Below are 20,435 nucleotides of genomic sequence, written 5' to 3' on the forward strand. Positions count from 1 at the left end.
TTGAGGACTGCGAAGAAAGCAGTGGATTGAATCAAAGTGACTAGAAGCAGCCTTGTTTTGGTTAATTGTGTTAATGAAGAACAGAAGAAGCATGCACTAGATCTGGCAAAATTGTCCACATCAGAAGTAACGTATTGCTTTTCGGAGCAGGGCACCTGCCAAAGGAGTTATAGCTGGAGTCTCGTTGGATATAGATGACAAGTACCATAATCACAAAATCACAGGAGTGGTCAGTGCACGTTGCCTGACCCGTATGGTAAATGGAAGGAAGGAGAAAAGCCTATCGATATTGTTGTTTGAGGAGACTCTACCTTAATATGTGAAGCTTGGATATGTGAGGCATGTGGTGAGAGCATTTGTGTCCTAACCATTACAGTGTGGGAATTGTAAAGGATATGGTCACGTGTCAAATTTTTTCAGACGGGAGAAGTATAGTATTGAAGAATCTGTCATTTTGTCCGGACTAAGATATGGCAGTGGATGCATTGCAACCAGCTCCTAGTGTTTTAAGTCAATCGAGTGATCTGGATACACTCATTGTAAAGAAAGTGGATTTTGTGGCATTTATAGCCACAGTGATTAATTGTACAGCACAAGGGTCTAAGAAGCTGGAGATCACTATATTTGCAGCCGAGAAGTTTTTGGGGCTCCATGACTTCACGGCAGAAGCACTGCAAGGACTATTGTTGCTAGGAAATGTCCCGCCCTCACAGGAGTCTTTTGAGCCAATGAATGGACCTGATTAGAATGTATGAATTAATTTTTACAGAAAAACAGGTTGATTTTGTTTAGTTAATAATTTTTTTTATAGTTTGTATGATATTTGATTTATTTGTCCCACATTATTTCCTTTTTTGGGATTCTTGTTATTCACCCGCACAGTTGGTGGTGAAATGCACATCAAATTGTTGCGAACTCCATTATACCAGAGAAGAAGAAGCATTGACAATTGGGATGACTTGTTGCCAATCAATACCGTTTTTGGGGCTGCTTTGGCCATTGTGTTTCAAACTTTCAGTGCGTGTTCTTTGGCAGAGATGACGGTAGGTATTTTAGCTAATGTAACATTTTGCTGTTCACTTAGAGCTCTGTATTTGGTGTAACGTTAACTAGCTACCAGTATCTAAACAAAATCAAATTTTATTTGTCACATGCACCAAATACAACAGGTGTAGACTGTACTGTGAAATGCTTACTTACAAGCCCTTAACCAACAATGCCGTTCAATAAATAAAGTAAAGAAAATATTTACAAAATAAACTGAAGTAAAAAATAAGTAACACAATAAAATAACAATAACGAGTTTACATACCGGGTGTACCGGTACCGAGTCAATGTGCGGGGGTACAGGTCAGGCGAGGTAATTTGTATATGTAGGTAGGGGTAAAGTTACTATGCATAGATAAACAGCGAGTACCAGCAGTGTAAACACAAAGAGGAGAGGGGTGTCAATGTAAATAGTCCGGGTGGCCATTTTATAAATTGTTCAGCAGTCTTATGGCTTGGGGGTAGAAGTTGTTAAGGGGGCCTTTTTGACCTAGACTTGGTACTGCTGGCCATGCAGAGAGAACAGTCTATGACTTGGGTGACTGGAGTCTTTGACACTTTTTTGAGCCTTCCTCTGACACCGCCTAGTATATAGGTCCTGGATGGCAGGAAGCTTGGCCTCAGAGATGTACTGGGCCGTACACACTATCATCTGTGGCACCTTCCGGTCGGATGCTGAGCAGTTGCCATACCAGGCAGTGATGCAACTGGTCAGGATGCTCTCGATGGTGCAGCTGTAGAACTGTTTGGGCACCTGCCAAATCTTTTCAGTCTCATGAGGAGTCTCAAGAGGAGTAAAAGGTGTTGTCGTGCCCTCTTCACAAGTGTCTTGATGTGTTTGGACCATGATAGTTTGTTGTTCAGGTAGACACCAAGGAACTTGAAACTCTCGACCCGCTCCACTATAGCCCTGTTGATGTGAATGGGGGCGTGTTCGGCCCTCATTTTCCAGTAGTCCATGATCAGCTCCTTTGTCTTGCTCATGTTGAGGGAGAGGTTGTTGTCTTGGCACCGGACTGCCAGGTCTCTGACCTCCTCCCTATAGGCTGTCTCATCGTTGTCGGTGATCAGGCCTACCACTGTTGTGTCGTCAGCAAACTTAATGATGGTGTTGGAGTCCTGCTTGACCACGCAGTTGTGGGAGTACAGGAGGGGACTAAGCATGCACCCCTGAGGGGCCCCCGTGTTGAGGATCAGCTTGGCAGATGTGTTGTTGCCTACGCTTACCACCTGGGGGAGGCCTGTCAGGAAGTCCAGGATCCAGTTGCAGAGGGAGGTGTTTAGTCCCAGGGTCCTTAGCTTAGTGATGAGCTTTGTGGGCACTATGGTGTTGAACGCTGAGCTGTAGTCAATGAACAGCATTCTCACATAGGTGTTCCTTTTGTCCAGGTGGGAAAGAGCAGTGTGGAGTGCGATTGAGATTGCGTCATCTGTGGATCTTTTTGGGCGATATACGAATTGGAGTGGGTCTAGGGTTACCTTGATGATGGTGTTGATGTGAGCCATGACCAGCCTTTCAAAGCACTTCATGGCTACCGACGTGAGAGCTATGGGGCGGTAGTCATTTAGGCAGGTTATCTTCGCTTTGTTGGGCACAATCTCCAGTATTAGTCAAAAGTTTGGACACACCAACTTATTCCAGGGTTTTTCTTTATTTTGATTATTTTCTACATTGTAGAATAATAGTGAAGACATCAAAACTATGGAAAAACACGTATGGAATCATTTAGTAACAAAACAGTGTTAAACAAATGTAAAATATTTTAGATTCTTCAAAGTAGCCAGCCTTTGCATTGATGACAGCTTTGCACACTCTTGGCATTCTCTCAACCAGCTTCACCTGGAATTATTTTCCAACAGTCTTGAAGGAGTTCCCACATATGCTGAGCACTTGTTGGCTGCTTTTCTTTCACTCTGCGGTCCAACTCATCCCAAACCATCTCAATTGGGTTGAGGTCGGATTTTTTGTGGAGGCGAGGTCATCTGATGCAGCACTCCATCACTCTCCTTCTTGGTCAAATAGCCCTTACACAGCCTGGAGGTGTGTTGGGTCATTGTCCTGTTGAAAAACAAATGATAGTTCCATGCCTTTTCGTCTGGTTTGTGCTTAGTATCGCTGCAGAATGCTGTTGTAGCCATGCTGGTTAAGTGTGCTTTGAAGTATAATTAAGTCACAGACGGAGTCACCAGCAAAGCATCCCCAAACCATTACACCCCTCCATGTTTCACGGTGGGAACCACACATGCAGAGATCATCCATTTACCTACTCTGCGTCTCACAAAGACACGGCGGTTGGAACCAAAAATCTCAAATTTGGACTCATCAGACCAAAGGAAAGATTTCCACTGGTCTAATGTCCATTGCTCGTGAACTTATCCTCTGCAGCAGAGGTAACTCTGTGTCTTCCTTTCCTGTGGCGGTCCTCATGAGTGGCAGTTTCATCATAGCGCTTGATGGTTTTTGCGACTGCACTTGAAGAAACGTTCAAAGTTCTTGACATTTTCCAGAATGACTGGCCTTCATGTCTTAAGGTAATGATGGACTGTCGTTTCTCTTTGCTTATTTGAGCTGTTCTTGCCATAATATGGACTTAGCCCTATTTGGTAAAATACCATCTTCTGTATACCACCCCTACCTTGTCACAACACAACTGATTGGCTCAAAAGCATTAAGAAGGAAAGAAATTCCACAAATGAACTTTTAACCAGGCACACCTGTTAATTGAAATGCATTCCAGGTGACTACCTCATGAAGCTGGTTGAGAGAATGCCAAGTGTGCAAAGCTGTCATTGAGGCAAAGGGTGGCTACTTTGAAGAATCTCAAATATAAAATATATTTTGATTTGTTTAACACTTTTTTTTGGTTTCTACATGATTCCATATGTGTTATTTCATAGTTCTGATGTCTTCACTATTATTCTATAGAAAACTTAATAAAAACCCTGGAATGAGTAGGTGTGTCTGAACTTTTGACTGGTACTATGTATGTATGTATGTATGTATGTATGTATGTATGTATGTATGTATGTATGTATGTATGTATGTATGTATGTATGTATTCTGGGGAGTTTTTCCTAGGGAGTTTTTCCTAGCCACCGTGCTTCTTTCACATCCATTGCTTGCTGTTTGGGGTTTTAGGCTGGGTTTCTGTACAGCACTTTGAGATATCAGCTGATGTACGAAGGGCTATATAAATAAATTTGATTTGATGTATGTATGTATGTATTTATGTATATTTTTTTAAATCAGCAAAAAAAGATAATTTGTAAAAATCCAAATAACTTCACAGATCTTCATTGTAATGGGGTTAAACACTGTTTCCCATGCTTGTTCAATGAACCATAAACAATTGATGAACATGCACCTGTGGAACGGTCGTTAAGACACTAACAGCTTACAGACGGTAAGCAATTAAGGTCACAGTTATGAAAACTTAGGACAGTAAAGAGGCCTTTCTACTGACTCTGAAAAACACCAAAAGAAAGATGCCCATGGTCCCTGCTCATCTGCGTGAACGTGCCTTAGGCATGCTGCAAGGAGGTATGAGGACTGCAGATGTGGCCAGGGCAATAAATTGCAATGTCCGCACTGTGAGATGCCTAAGACAGTGCTACAGGGAGACAGGACGGACAGCTGATCGTCCTCGCAGTGGCGGACCACGTGTAACAACACCTGCACAGGATCAGTACATCCGAACATCACACCTGCGGGACAGGTACAGGATGGCAACAACAACTGCCCGAGTTACAACAATCCCTCCATCAGTGCTCAGACTGTCTGCAATAGGCTGAGAGAGGCTGGACTGAGGGCTTGTAGGCCTGTTGTTGTAAGGCAGGTCCTTACCAGACATCACCGGCAACAACGTCGCCTATGGGCACAAACCCACCGTCGCTGGACCAGACAGGACTGGCAAAAAGTGCTCTTCACTGACGAGTCGCGGTTTTGTCTCACCAAAGGTGATGGTCGGATTCGCATTTATCGTCGAAGGAATGAGCGTTACACCGAGGCCTGTACTCTGGAGCGGGATCAATTTGGAGGTGGAGGGTCCGTCATGGTCTGGGGCGGTGTGTCACAGCATCATCGGACTGAGCTTGTTGTCATTGCACGTGTCATGACTGTCCTGATCAGGTCAGGGTACAGGAGACCACCACCCTACAGATTATCTCCCAAACCCCCAACAGAGGAGGAGAGATCTAGGGGTCTGAAGATGTGGGGGTTTTATGACACCTCATGCCCATAATACAGAGAAATTCCTTTGTCCTAACAATGGAGAACTGGCCTCAGAACATTAAACATGCAATAAAGGGACTTTGGAACAATGGTTTCCGTCAGCCACAATGGTGGTTATGACGAAAAGTGGAATATTAAAATGTATGTAACTTTTGTATTTGTTTTTAAAGGTTAAGAGATGACGTTATTATGAAAACATTGTACCTTTAAGAGTTTTCCCAGTATATGCCTGATGTTTATACATTGTACGCTGTTTGGAAAATATCCAAATCAAACAGAATGTTTTGATAAAGATGAAATGTGAAGTTAGTGTCTAAAATCGGATTTTTAGCCAAATCTAAGCCTTGCCCCCTTTACTTGGTCCGCCCAGAGAATTGCCCTAAAGGCTGTTACACCCACTTCTGACCCGAGGGTATAAGACAGGAGAGTGAAGAATTAACATGGAAGACTATTGACCCCAAGCTGCAGCTAAGGTCTAACAAAGTCGACGAACCCCAAAACGAAACACAAGGTTGAAGACAAAGAAATATTTTTCTACACGAGCTACGGACGAGTAGCTGTGTCTAAGCGGGTGAATTCAAGCCGAACCACCCAGCCTCCACTCTCCATTGAATCGTGGTATCGACACCATTCGAGCCGAAGCTGTGAGCTCTGAGCTACAGAGCTGTCTGTCCTCAGAAGACCCCTTTCCGATCAAGGGTGAGGATCAGACCACTTAGCCAAGAAGGACACTGACATCGTGAGGACAACCAGAGAGTTGCGCCGGAGAACTGCGTCATTTAGAAGCCTAAACGACCCACGCGGAGCTTCCCACCTGAGAACTCCAACACGTAATTACATCATTATATTCTGACCCATAAGAGCGGCAGTTCGGGGCAAGGCTAATTTTAAATAAGCATGGCTGACAAATGAACCCAAATGTATATTTCTCTCGTGTACTTCCTTTCTTTCTCTCTCTTTAAAATCCCCATTTTGGGTAACAAGCGCCATAGTGTGTTGGCCCGTTATACTAAGTCCTAATCAATAGCTAGACTGTGTTTTGTGTATGTGCATTTTTATCATCATTTTAGCTTGCTAGTAAATAAATAATCAACTAAGATTGGTGTGGTAAATTCAGTGGTAAAGCCCGGGTCCGTGCAGATTCCCGGATTATACGACTTTCAGATTATGAGACTGTAGAGGAAATTGATTAATTTAGCGACTGTTGTAATCGATATTCTGATATCCTTTGAGTTAATTTGGGAAATAGAAACTCAATCAAAACAATGTTCCCATGGTGCCCCAGGTTAATGAGTTAATAATTGCTTGATTCATTGCTTAATTCATTTAATCACGTAATTATAAACCGTTAATCATTCGATGAGCAACAGTCGTCACATTAACTAATACAACGTCACGACACACGCAATCTCAATGCTGTGTGTTACAGGGAAGACATCCTCCTCCCTCATGTGGTACCCTTCCTGCAGGCTCATCCTGACATGACCCTCCAGCATGACAAAGCCACTACGCACAGAACGAGCAGTATGACTGATTTCCTGCAAGACAGGAATGTCAGTGTTCTGCCATGGCCAGAAAAGAGCCCGGATCTCAATCCCATTGAGCAAGTCTGGGACCTGTTGGATCGGAGGGTGAGGGCTAGGGCCATTCCCCCCCAGAAATGTCCGGGAACTTGCAGGTGCCTTAGTGGAAGAGTGGGGTAACATCTCACAGCAAGAACTGGCAAAATTTCACAAACCAGGATAAAATGCCATATAATAGAAAGCTCTCTAACAGTCTGGTAGAATAGGAGCATGACCTTTTGTTTGATGCCAAAATTCCTGAAACTACCCTGAGTGAAGTCCACATTATGTAGCACCACACCACAGGTGAGTAGTCAACAATGGATTTTTAATCAAGAAACATTTTCTTGACACGTATGAGGTGGTTGTAATCACACCACTGCACAAACCTCTTAATCAGTCGTATGTTATTTATAAAGCCCTTTTTACATCAGGAGTTGTCATTAAGTGCAGATGAGTGTGCTCTTGTGGGCCTAAACCCCCCAAGAGCAAGCAAAGCATAGTGGTTAGGAAAAACTTAATAGAAAGGCAGGACCCTAGGCCCTAAGGGAAAATCTAGAGAGAAGTGGCCATTCCTCTTTTGGCTGTGCCTGGTTGAGATTTAAGAGTACACGTTGCCAATTAAGGCCACATTTTTCTTCAAGATGTTCAAACTCTCAGAGATGACTGAGCGTTTGATTTTGAGCATGTTAACACACTTTAAGGTTTCAGTCTAACTTTATGTAGAAGTCATTAGGTTAATTTGACAGTATTTTCATAATAGAAACATGACATATTATGTATGTTACGTTGCCTACAGTGGATTTCTGGTAGGAGTCATATTGATAGATTTTATTTTTGACCTTGTCATTGAATAGGATGTCAATACAATACAGAGTCCAGAAGTTCCCATTCAAGGTGGTTTGCTACCAGATTCTACAAGAGTATATTATTGAGCCAAAAACTTTGTCATCCATTGACGATAGCCGTGAGTTATAATAAGGAGATATAGATTTACTGGTAAATGAAAAAACTGTTTAGTCTGTTTGGTGCCTAATAATAAGCCTACAAAGGTAATTATAATAAGCGTTATTAACAAAACACAATTTTATTGTCATCATATGATAGCCAAACAGACGTTATGAGTTATAGACCTAATATGTATCGGTAAAAAGTGACAACTTTTATTTGAATTTTAGTTTAAGATGTTTGTTATTTGTGTTTCGTTAACATTCAACTGACAAAGTATGATTCTATCAAGATTAGATCGCACCTTTTTAGCTCTCCCGATCTTGTTTCACACGATAACTTCGTCCCCAGGCTGGCCTGAAGTGACACACGGTCGGGAACACCACTCAATCAAAACCGTAACCAATCACAGAGAAATCATCCATCGCCTGATCCTCCCATCATTGCTCCCTATCCTCCCACTTCCCTCGACACGTCCATTAAAAGAGTCATTCCAGTGATGCAGCTACCTACACTTGCTGGTGCTAGCCTCCCTCAGGTGAATCCCTGTCGAGACCGGATGCAGCTTGATTGCCATCTTAAGTGGCGGTCCAATCACAACAATTGTCCCCTCAGCCCTCGATTTAGCTCTAGGGAGTGAATGAACGAAGGTTACGTATGTAACCACGGTTATGTGAGCTATTGGATCACTCCAATATGGTAGATCTCCAACAAGATGATTGGAGTGATCCAATAGCTCAAATAACCGTGGTTACATACGTAACCTTCGTTATGTAGCACTATATTGGATCACTCCAAAATGGTATCCTTCCGCTCGGCAGGATACATCGTCCAGTTCGAGGTGAGTAATTGCTGACGAGGATTGGAGTGATCCAATAGCTCACATAACCGTGGTTACATACGTAACCTTCATGTATTACCCTCTCCATATTCCTTCCATACAACTTCAAGTATATTTCCCCCCAAACCTTCCTTCTAGAAAAAAAAACTGTCTGTGTTTTCTCAACTGAAAACTTGAAACCTCACCACTGCTCAACTTCACTAATCACTTCTTGAACTCTTCTGGCTGTATGGGTAATATTTCACCCTCTTCCACAGTTCTTCATCATCCGCAAACAATGACCTCCCAATATCAGGTCTCACCTAGGAGAATACATCATCAATCATAACGGAGAACAACAAAGGACTAATGACACTTCCCTGGGGGGTACCATTATCTACCTCATCGCTTTCTGATATAGCTCCCCACCCTTACTTGTATTGATCACCCAAAAATAAAATCATTTTTCCAGTTAAAAACCCTGCCTTCCTTCCCCATCATATCATAAACCTCTACATCAAAGAAAACGGCTACCACCACCTCCTTATTTGCCTGTGCCTTCTGTATGACTACTCATGGGACAGTACAGGATCATTCCCCTGCCTTTCCTGAACCCACTTTGATCAGGTGACATAAGTCCTCTACTCCAGAAAATACATCAGCCTTTCCGTTGTCATCCTTTCCATAAGTTTACATACATGAGATGTCAACGCTATCGGCCTATAGCTTGAAGCACTAGTAGGGTTTTCCCCTAGTTTCCGTATCGGCACCACTACAGCCTGCTTCCAACTTCCAGGCAGTTTCCCTTCCTTCCACACTTTATTGTAAAGGCCCCATTGCAGTGTCACTGAGATGAACCATCGTGATGTAACACATCTGATCCTTCCCAGGAGATGTTATCCCAGCTTTAGCTAATGCATCTCCCACCATCTCTCTGATCCAGGAACCCTGGATGTTCTCTGACCCCATCTCTCCCACGCTGCCCCTCTTCTGTCAGATTATTTGAGCTGTGCACCTTCACAAATGCCTGGGCTAACATCTCTGCCTTCTCAGTATCTCTCACTGAAACAATCTTCCCACTTTTCAGCACAGGGAGATCCCAATCTCGTCTGACCCCACTCATCCTCTTAATAATCCCCCGTACTTCTCCCACATGAGTGATCCTGCCTATGTTTCCACAGAACCGGCGCCAATACTCCCTCTTAGCTGTCCTAATGATCCTCCTTAATACTGCTTGTGCTTGTTTATTCTGAATCAGGTGCTGGTAATTATGGGACCTTATCAACATTCTGAAAGCCCTGTTCCTACACGTCACAGCTTCTCTACACTCCTCAGTCCACGCTTTCTCCTCCCTGTGCCCTTAGGAATCAACTGCCTTGTGGCCCCTAATATTGCTTCTCTTACTCCATCATTCACTGTTTCTATAACTGAATTGATATCAGCCTTAGGCAGTTCCTGTTCACTCAACTCCTGAAACTGAACCTACTCTACCCGACTCAAATATCCATCTCCTCAATCAATTTCCAACTGATTCTTAAACCCTCAACCCTACAGTACACATGATAGTGATCACTACCCCCTTGTAGATTTCTCCAAAACCTCCCAACTACATCTGCCTGCCATTGAACTTGATATCAAAGTTAGAGTCAGAGCAGATTCATTTCCAGTTACTGGGTCATTCCTGGCCATCCAGTAGCTCCTCCTGTCCATTTACATCAGTCTGTAACCCTCCCCAGAGCGTACTATGAGCATTAAAATCCCCACACCACATTACCCGTATCTTATGTTGACCTTCTACATTCTCAAGGGCCATCAACTCCAGTCTCTTACACAGGTTGTAAAAGTTCACTATATTCCCTCCTCCCAACATACCTCTACATACTGTTCAACTCCCTCTCCTACACACCTATATGGGATCGGCCGCTTTATAAATGTAGCACACCCTCTTCCTCCCCCTGCCACCCTATCTCTACAGACTGCAACATAAATGTGTAATACAAAATCTAGAATAGGTTTAAGCCATGTCTCCTGGAGACATATCACATCAGGTTTGGCTGGTAACTCCTCAAGAAACTGTTTTTTTGTTTTTACTTTTTTTATTGTTATTTTTTTCAGTTACAGTAAACAATGCTTCAAATACAGTACATTGAACATGTGATTTTTATACATTCGATATACCATGGGAACATGCTTTTTTAACAAGGTAGGAATGTATATGCCCATTCGAAAATGTAAAATACTTAAGTAATACTTTCATAACAAAACATACATTAGAAACAACAAAGTGCACAAAAAAACATGGCTAGTCTTCAAAACGAATAGAAAATTATAATAAGACAGGATAATAATAAACACAAAGGTAGATAAATTAAATACACAGTTTAGGTCGGCAGTTTACTGTAGAGTGGAGGGAAATTTCAGTGTCTCTACATAGGTAAAGAAAGGTTGCCACATTCGGTAGAATTTGTCAGAAGAAGGGTACATTTTATCTTCTCCAATTTACTAAAGTGTAAGACATTTTTAATCCACACAAAATGAAAGAGGGAGGAGAGGGCGAATTCCACAGAAGTAAAATCAACATTCTTGCCAACAAACTCACAAAGGCTACAAATATGTGTATTTTGGTAGTGTAATAGTATCAGGTATTACCCCAAATAATTATGTTTTGGCAGTAGGCGCAAAAGGCACTTGTAATACTTTAGATATGGTATCAAAGATGGCAGACCAATAGTTATGTAGAGAAGAGCAGGGCCAAAATATATGTATTAATGAAGCAGGAGCTTACCGACACCTGTCGCAAACAGGTTCGACATCAGGATAGATCTTGGAGAGCCTGAGTTTAGTCCAGTAAGTGCGATGGAGGATTTTGCATTGGATCAAACAATGTTTAGCACAAATAGAAGAGGAGTGGACATGGTACAGAATATCTTCCCATTTGTCATCAGTAAATTCATCACCTAGATCCTGTTCCCATAAAGTTTTAATAGCTGTGAATGAAGGATTGTGAAGAGTACATTTTATCATAGCTATAAGAAATAATACATTTTACTGTTGGGGATGGTGTGGAAAATGAATCAGTAGGAGGGGCCACAGGAAGACTGGGGAATTGAGGTCATGTCACGGACAAAGCTGCGCACTTGTAGATATCTAAGGAAACGACTATTCGGAAGCCGGAATTTATCTGAGAGTTGTTGGAACGATGCAAACTAGGAATGAATGGAAAACTTGATTTCTGAGTAGAGGGGCCATTAATGAATAGGGTTTGCTAACCAAAGTGAAGTCTAAGCTGGTTCCAGATTTTGAGAGTGGTTTTTACTAAAAATGTTTTTGGTGTAATTTGAAGTAGCAGAATGAATAGGGGAATGTGCCAAAGCAGCCAGTGAGGATGGCATACATTAGGCAGATTATATCTTCAACCATGCTGGAATGATATGTGGGGTATCTGCAGGGATCCAGTACGGAATTACACGGAAGTTGGCAGCCCATTAATAGAACTGGAAATTAGGTAGGGCCATGCCCCCAAAAGGTTTAGGCCTTTGCAGGAAAACCTTGCGGATTCTAGGATTTTTTTTTATATTCCAGATGAAGTCTGAGATAATCCCATCAAGTTTGCAGAAAAGAAATGTGGGAATAAAAATAGGCATACATTAATTAATTCAACCAGCTAAACTCTTTCTCCACCAGAGTAAGGAGGGGTAAAATTAGCCTTAGAAAGGTTCTCAAATTATCAAAAACACCATCACAACTTTCCACTCTGACACATTATTACTCTTGCTTCTGACCTTGGCCCTCTTTATGCTTTCTATACTAGACTAGACTCCTTTCTTCGTCCTATGTCTTTCCACTACAGACCATTCAGATCGTTGGCCCTCATCCTCCCGCTCCATATCATCAGAACTGTCACCCACCATACGTTCCCCATGCACTTTATCTCTGCATCAAACACTTTGCGTTCCGGTCTGCGGAGAAAGAAATACCAGATGATGTTGGGGTCCAGGATGTCCGCCACTGGGACCCAAGAGCACTAAAGACCGTATCCCTCCCAATCCACTAGGTACTGGAGCCGACCCCCTCAATGTTGAGAGTCCAGGAGGGACCTAACAGCATAGGCAGGGGTCCCCTGGATGACCAGTGGAGGTGGTGGGGTGTCGTAGGGGATGGCATCAGCCAGGGGACCTGGAACCACCGGCCTGAGGAGGGAAACATGAAAGGAAGGTGAGATCCGGTAGTTGGTGGGGAGTTTGAGACTGACATAGTGGGTGACGTCCTGCGCCAAGGTGGGCCACCAGTACTTTTTGGACAGGGATTGGATGGTGCGGGTGATACCTGGGTGTCCAGCGGCGAGGGATGTGTGTGCCCAGGTTAACAGATGATCTTTCACCCCTGTGGGAACTTAGATGCGCTCCGGAGGACAGGTGGCAGGAGTGGGTTTCCGCTCCAGAGCATGGCGGATGTACTCATCTACGTCCCAACGATACGCCAGGACCGATTGATAGGCTGGTGGGAATTCACAGGGCCCTCAACCGGCGTGGAACCACAGGATACGGGAAAGCAGGTCCTCTGGCATCCTAGTCCCCAAGTGCTAATTTTCATACTTGACCATGTGAAGGTGGGATTGTGACGTTGGAGCCACATGAGGCCGAGGATTACCTTGTGTACAGGTGCGGAAACGATAAAGAAGGAAAGGCTTTCCTGGTGCATGTGTCCCACGATGAGGGTGAGAGGTGCGGTGATATGTGTAACTGTGCTGGATCCCAATGGTTGTGTGTCCAGAGTTTGAAAAGGAGAGGAGAGGAGAGTGAGTATGAGATTAAGTTTGAGGAGGCGAGGGCCTGGTCGATGAAGTTCCCAACGGCACCAGAATCCACTAGAGCTGTAGAGACAACACTTGAGGGACAGCCAGCCAGTGAATTAGGCACCTTAAAGGGTTTGATACTCACACCTACCCTGGGAGATGGAAGGTCATGAGGACACACTGGACACCACTGAAACTGGTGCCCCTCCTGGCCGCAAAAGGGACAGAGTCCCAGCTGACTCCGGCGACGCTGCTCTGCTGCAGAGAGGTGTGTGGCCCCTACCTCCATGGGTTCAGGCTCTGGCTCAGGACAGCCAAAGGAGGGAGGCGAGTGGCGAAGTGGACACCGGCACTCCCGCAGAAGGTTATCCGACGGATGGCCATCGAGATGAGTGAGAGCGTCCAAGGAAATATTGTCATCCCGACATGCCAACTCCATCTGGACCTCTTCGTCGCGAAGTCCACTATGATATAGAGTGCGGAGCACCGGCTCATTCTTTCTGCTGGAAGCTGCCACAGTCCGAAAGGTGAGGGTGTACTCCACAGCGGTCTGGGCACCATGCCGGAGATGAAAAATTCGCTCACCTCCCCCTCTGGAGGATGGTCGAAGACGCTGGCGCACAGCATGTTTTGGGGCATATTTTGCACATACGCAAGGTTTATAAATGAGGGCCCAGTGGAGTAAAAAACTCAATTATCAGCCCTTGTTCAGTCAGCGCAAAAAAACACTTTGCCAGGCCAGACATCCACACACATCCTTTCATGACACATTTGTATTATACCCTATTCTATCTCTCCCTTTCTCCCTCCTCCTTCTCTCTCTCTCTCTCTCTATTCTTTACTCCCCCCTCTCCAAATCACTCTCTTCTCTCTCGTTGCCTCTCTACCCCCTCCTTCTTTTCTCTCTCCCTCCCCCTTCTTTCACCCACTACACCCTCCCCCTCTCTCTTCTCTTTTCTCCCTCAATCTCTCTCCTCTGTTTCCTTATCCCCATGTCTCTCATCTCTCTCCCCTCCCTCCTTCACCCTCTCTCTCTCCCTCCCTCACACTCCCCCTTCTCTCCCTCTTCCCTCTCCATTCTCTCTCCCTCCTTCTTTACCTCCCTTTCCCTTCCTCTCATCTCTCTCTTTCTCTCTCCCTCCCCTCTCTCCCACCTTGACCTCTCTCTCAGTTGTCCATCCAATCAAGGTATCAGAGAATTAATCTAGTACTGAAAGCATAAACTACAGCTAGCTAGCACCGCAGTGTATAAAGTGTGGTGAGTAGTTCACTCAAAGAGACAAAATTATAATAGTCGAATGGGTTTTGAACAAATTATTTTCATAAAAAATTGAGGAGCAGCAGAGAGAGGGAGAGCTACAGTATATTTTATTGCATTTATTTTTCTTATCCCGGGTCGCTGAGCCTCTCACATAAAACAACCGTCTTTCCTGTATTTTTTTTGTCTTGCAAACTTAGTGGTGCACACATTAAATGATCTGGCACAGACGGACGGACGGGGGGGGGGGGGGTCACACACTACAAGATTCTTCACTTGGTCGTGAGGATTGTTGATACCACGCTGTCTCGAGAAAACAATGATGTGATTAGATTGTTAACGTAGCTAGAATGAGCTGTGGCTCAAAGCAGCCTTATAAACGCTTTCAATCAGCTTGCTATATAGAGATGAAATATCTAGCCAACATTTTAAATAGAAAAACATTGCATGTGAACTTCAGAGCTGTAATCATTTCACACTTTGGCTTTGGTTAAAGGCAAGTACCAATGCATGCTAGTAGTAGTCCTGCTCGAGTCTACAAATTCTGGGTGATGGGAAACAACATCATCTCACTGGCTTCTTCTCACCGTTCTCAAAACTTGTCGTTGCACATCTCACACTACAAGAGCATTGCAGATTTTGTGCCGATAAAATCAAACATGTTTGAAAATATCGGGACGTCTGGGACTGCTAAAAAACGGGATCGGTAGCCCTTAGATTGCGTCTCTGACCCGCTCATATTAAATGAGTGGCGGTGGTGGTTGTGCTCCCCGAGTAGGCAACAACATGGGGATTTTGTCTCTGATCTCAAAAACTTGTCAGTTGTGTTGTAACAAGGTAGGGGTGGTATACAGAAGATAGCCCTATTTGGTAAAAGACCAAGTCCATATTATGACAAGAACAGCTCAAATAAGCAAAGATAAATGACAGTCCATCATTACTTTAAGACATGAAGGTCAGTCAATCTGGAACATTTCAAGAACTTTGAAAGTTTCTTCAAGTGCAGTCGCAAAAACCATCAAGCGATATGAAGAAACTGGCTCTCATGTGGACCGCCACAGGAAATGAAGACCCAGAGTTACCTCTGCTGTAGAGGATATGTTCATTAGAGTTACCAGCATCAGAAATTGCAGCCCAAATAAATGCTTCACAGAGGCTGTGTAAGGGCTATTTGACCAAGAAGGAGAGTGATGGAGTGTTGCAAATCATACAAAAAAACACCCTTCCAACTAACCCTGCACACATTCAAAACCAACTACCACATTCCACTACTTTGACCCTATCTGCTCCTTAACCATGCCAGCAGCCTGGGATGACGGGGCACCACCACTCAACACACCCTGTAACTCTTCTGAAGTCAAATCTCGTATACCCAAATACTTCTCTGCAGCTGCCACCACAATATCAATATTTTTGTGATTTACGTTCCATTTCTGCGGTACAGTTGATAACCATTGCTATGAACGCTAAGAAGTCAACCTTACTGAAGCATTTATCATTCTTCGGCCGAACCCTCTGTGCTGGCACAAATCTACTACTCACAGGGATCGTCTCAGGACCCCTCACCCTTGACCCATTCTCCTCTCCTTTCTTCACTGCCTCAGCATACAACACCTTCTGCACTATGACTTTAACCACTTCAACCTGCCTCTCTCGCACCAGACACTTCTGATACCCAACAACATGTGCACCCCAACAGTTGACGCACACCTTTATCCACCGAAACTACACAATCCTCTATCCTATGCTCTCCTGCACACTTCCCACATATTGGAATCTCCTTCCTACAAACTGCTGCAACATTTATATTCAACAAGACTCCAGCTATAACTCCTTTGGTAGGCGCCCTGCTCCGAAGATGAATATGTGCTACTTCTGAAGTGGACAATTTTGCCAGATCCAGTGCATGCTTCTTCTGTTCTTTATCAACACAATTAACCAAAACAAGGCCGCTTCTAGTCACCTTGATTGAATCCACCTTCCTCACTGCTTTCTTCGCAGTCCTCGATATTGCACATGGATTTCCCAAGTTAATCTCCTTGTCCAAAAAACGCAGTCCAATGAGAAATGCATTATTAGACCGGTCCTTGTCTTCTACTACAATTTTGCTCGTTTTGTTCCATTCTTTGATTTCACTATTTTCCATTAATTGTCACACACTTCACTTGCCGCACTTTCGGATTCAAGCACAGTCGCCATTTCCTCCGCCCCCTCTGGTCTCGTCTTCTTCAAATTTATATTGGTGGATTGCAACCAACTGAAAGGTGCATACACTGCCACCTACTGTACCGGAGTGTGAAGCCGTTCACAGCCTCCCTATTAATCTATTTCTCTTATCTAGCCCTGTGTTTCTGCCTACTGTTCTGGAGTGTGAATTCATTACACCTTGTGACACAAAGGGTAAGGGAAAAAGGATGGGAGAATAGGGAAGAAAAACCTAACACCCATTCAAACCTCACCACTATTCCACTACTTGGCCCTATCTGATCCAACATCAGGCCAGCAGCCTGAGAGGACGGGACTATATCATTCAACACACCTTGTAAATCCTCTGCAGTAAACTCTTGTACACCCAAGTACTTCTCTGTAGCTGCCACCAAAACATTTATTTTCTGTGATTTACGTTCCATTTCTGTGGTACAGCTGATAACCATGGCTTTGAATGCTATGAAGCCAACCTTACTGAAACACATGTTATTCTTATCACTCTCTATTGGCCTCTGCCTAATCACAGGTTCCCTTGCCCTGGACCCATCATCCTCTACTATTCTCTTCACTGCCTCAGCATACAACACCTTACTACTCTGATCCTGGCAATCTCAACCTGCCTTTCTCTCACCGGACACTTCTGATCTTCAGCACCATGGGTATGCCTTCAGTTAACACACTGATTTGTTTTCCATCGATACTACACATTCCTTTGTCTCATGCTCTCCTGCACACTTCTCACAGCTAGGAAACTCCCTTCTACACACTGCTGCAACATGACCATAAGCTTGGCAGCTAAAACAACTTAATGGGTTCGGAACAAAAGCTCTCACGGGATAACTGACACATCCTATCTTGATTTTGTCATATCAAAACAGACAGTGTCTTCTGTTTCACCACGCTCTCTACCAGGTCTGTGTCGCACCAAACAGCGGGTATCACAGTCACCGGGAATCTTCAATTTTAGTTGGTCCTTAACACTTATCGCCACTCCAGTTATCACTCCTTTCAACAGCATCCTGCTCCGGAGAGCAAAGCAAGTCACAAGTCTTGTCCCGAGGCACGTGGTGTGGAGAGCACGCTCCATCTGGACAGAAGACACACAAAAAATCATCAGGAGTCCACTTCAAGTTACTTTCACTGATTCAACTGCCCCCAACCTTTAATCCACATATGGATCAGCCAAAAGGCAAGGATCCACTCTCCAAAAATCTCACGCCCACTTGTCATCATTGGGACGAGGCCCGAACACTGCAGTCTTCACCGCACCACAGCAAGACATTCATCCTCACTCTCATCAGGTTACATTTTTGAGCTACCGGAGTCCGTTTTGTTTTCATTTTGTACTTCACGCCAATCTTCCTCACCACACCCCTTCCATCTACACACATCTTCTTTCCTTCTTCCTCACTGTCCATTTCCACATCTCCACGCTCTTTCTGCTCCTTCATCCACTGTAATAGCAATAGCACTGAAGTCCACAAGCGAAGGGAAAAAGGTGAGACGAGGAGTCGCCTCGATGCGAGAAGGAATTATACAACGAGAAAAGTGATTGTATTGTGCAGTATGTGGTTACTATGAAAGTGAACTGTGTGTGCGGGTGATCAGGGGTGTATTCATTCCACTGATTATGTAGCAAAACATTTCTTAAACTGTAGCAAACAGAATGAAATGGGGAGGGACCTACCTGAATTTGCCCAGTAAACTGTCATTGTAGTTACAAAATGGAAATTTTGCTACTTTTTGGACTAATGATTACACCACAGATCAGCTAGATGCAGACAAAAGTGTGCAAGGCAGTATTGAATGTGTCACTGTCTGTCACCTTGATTACTCCAATTTGTCTCTCGACCTGTGCACCTATGTTATCAACTTTCATTTGTAGACTAGGTTGTAGCAACCTTATGATGGGTATAGGGCAAATTTGAGTATCACGTAGTAGCTTAAATCTATCGATGTTTCTTTGAGCTGGGTGGATGGAATATGAATGACAGTCAACCAATATGCTGTAATAGAAATAAGGCCATGCTCATTAAAAAAATGTGTCCTCCCTAATCTTGAATGGCACCAACGGCCACTGGTCTAGGATTGAGTCCCTAACCCTAACTCTAGCTTCAAGTCCATATTTCGGCTCAACCCTCACCTAAGACTCAACCCTAACACTAACCCTAACTCAAGCTTCATCTCGGCTCAACCCTAACCTTAGCCATAAGCCTAACCTTAACTTCTTGCCCACATCCCTTCTCAAACCTAACTCCAACCATAACCCTATGGCTAGGGTTGAGTCGGGATGTGGGACATGAAGCTAGGGTTACGTATAGGGTCGAGGTTAGAGTAAGGTTTGAGCCAGGATGTGGACATGAAGCTAGTGTTAGTTAGGCTAGGGGTTAGGGTTAAGGTTAGAGTTAAGTTTAGGAGTTAGGTTAAAGGGTTTAGGTTCGGGGAAGGGTTAGCTAAAAGGGTTAGGGGAAGGGTTAGCTAACATGCTAAATAGTTGCAAAGTAGCTAAAAAGTGGTTGAAAAGTTGCTAATTAACAAAAATGCTGAAGTTGTCTGTGATGAGATTTGAACTTGCAACCTTTGGGTTGCTACATATCCATGTTATATTCCCGACCAAATACCTTACATTTTCATTTTTGTCTTCAGTAACCATCCCAAACTTAATAACGTACACTATATATACACAAAAGTATTGTGACGACCCTGGGTTTATAAGCGAGGAAATCGACTCTGCCGCTTGAGCATGCTTTTGCGGCACAGTCGATAGCGCGCCGGACTTCGGGCTTGAAGGTCGAGGGTTCGAGACCTGCTCCCTGCTGTTTCATTACATTGGTGTCGGAAGTGATCGGACCTTGCATCCACGACAGTGCGTGTGCTTGGCCGGTGAGCGCGTTCCTGTAAGACGTAGAGTCGCAAGCTAGCACGAGGACGCGCTCTTTGAAAGGAGGGAGAAGTGTGACGACCCTGGGTTTATAAGCACGGAAATCGACTCTGCCGCTTGAGCATGCTTTTGCGGCACAGTCGATAGCGCGCCGGACTTCAGGCTTGAAGGTCGAGGGTTCAAGACCTGCTCCCTGCTGTTTCATTACAGTATGTAGGTACCCCTTCAAAATAGTGGATTCAGCTATTTCAGCCACACCCGTTGCAGACAGTTGTATAAAATCAAGCACACAGCCATGCAATCTCCATTGACAAATATTGGCAGTAGAATGGCCTTACTGAAGAGCTCAATGACTTTCAATTTGGCACCGTCATAGGATGCCACCTTTCCAACAAGTCAGTTTGTCAAATTTTTGCCCTGCTAGAGCTGCCCCGGTCAACTATAAGTGCTGTTATTGTGAAGTGGAAACGTCTATGAGCAACAACGGCTCAGCCTCGGAGTGGTAGGCCACACAAGCTCGCAGAACGGGACCGCGGAGTGCTGAAACGCGTAGCACGTAAAAACGTCTGTCCTCGATTGCAACACTCACTATCAAGGTCCAAACTGCCTCTGGAACCTACGTCAGCACAATAACTGTTCGTCTGGAGCTTCATGAAATGGGTTTCCATGGCTGAGCAGCCGCACA

Source organism: Salmo trutta, chromosome 15 (assembly GCF_901001165.1).
Source record: "Salmo trutta chromosome 15, fSalTru1.1, whole genome shotgun sequence".
Classification (NCBI taxonomy): Eukaryota; Metazoa; Chordata; class Actinopteri; order Salmoniformes; family Salmonidae; genus Salmo; species Salmo trutta.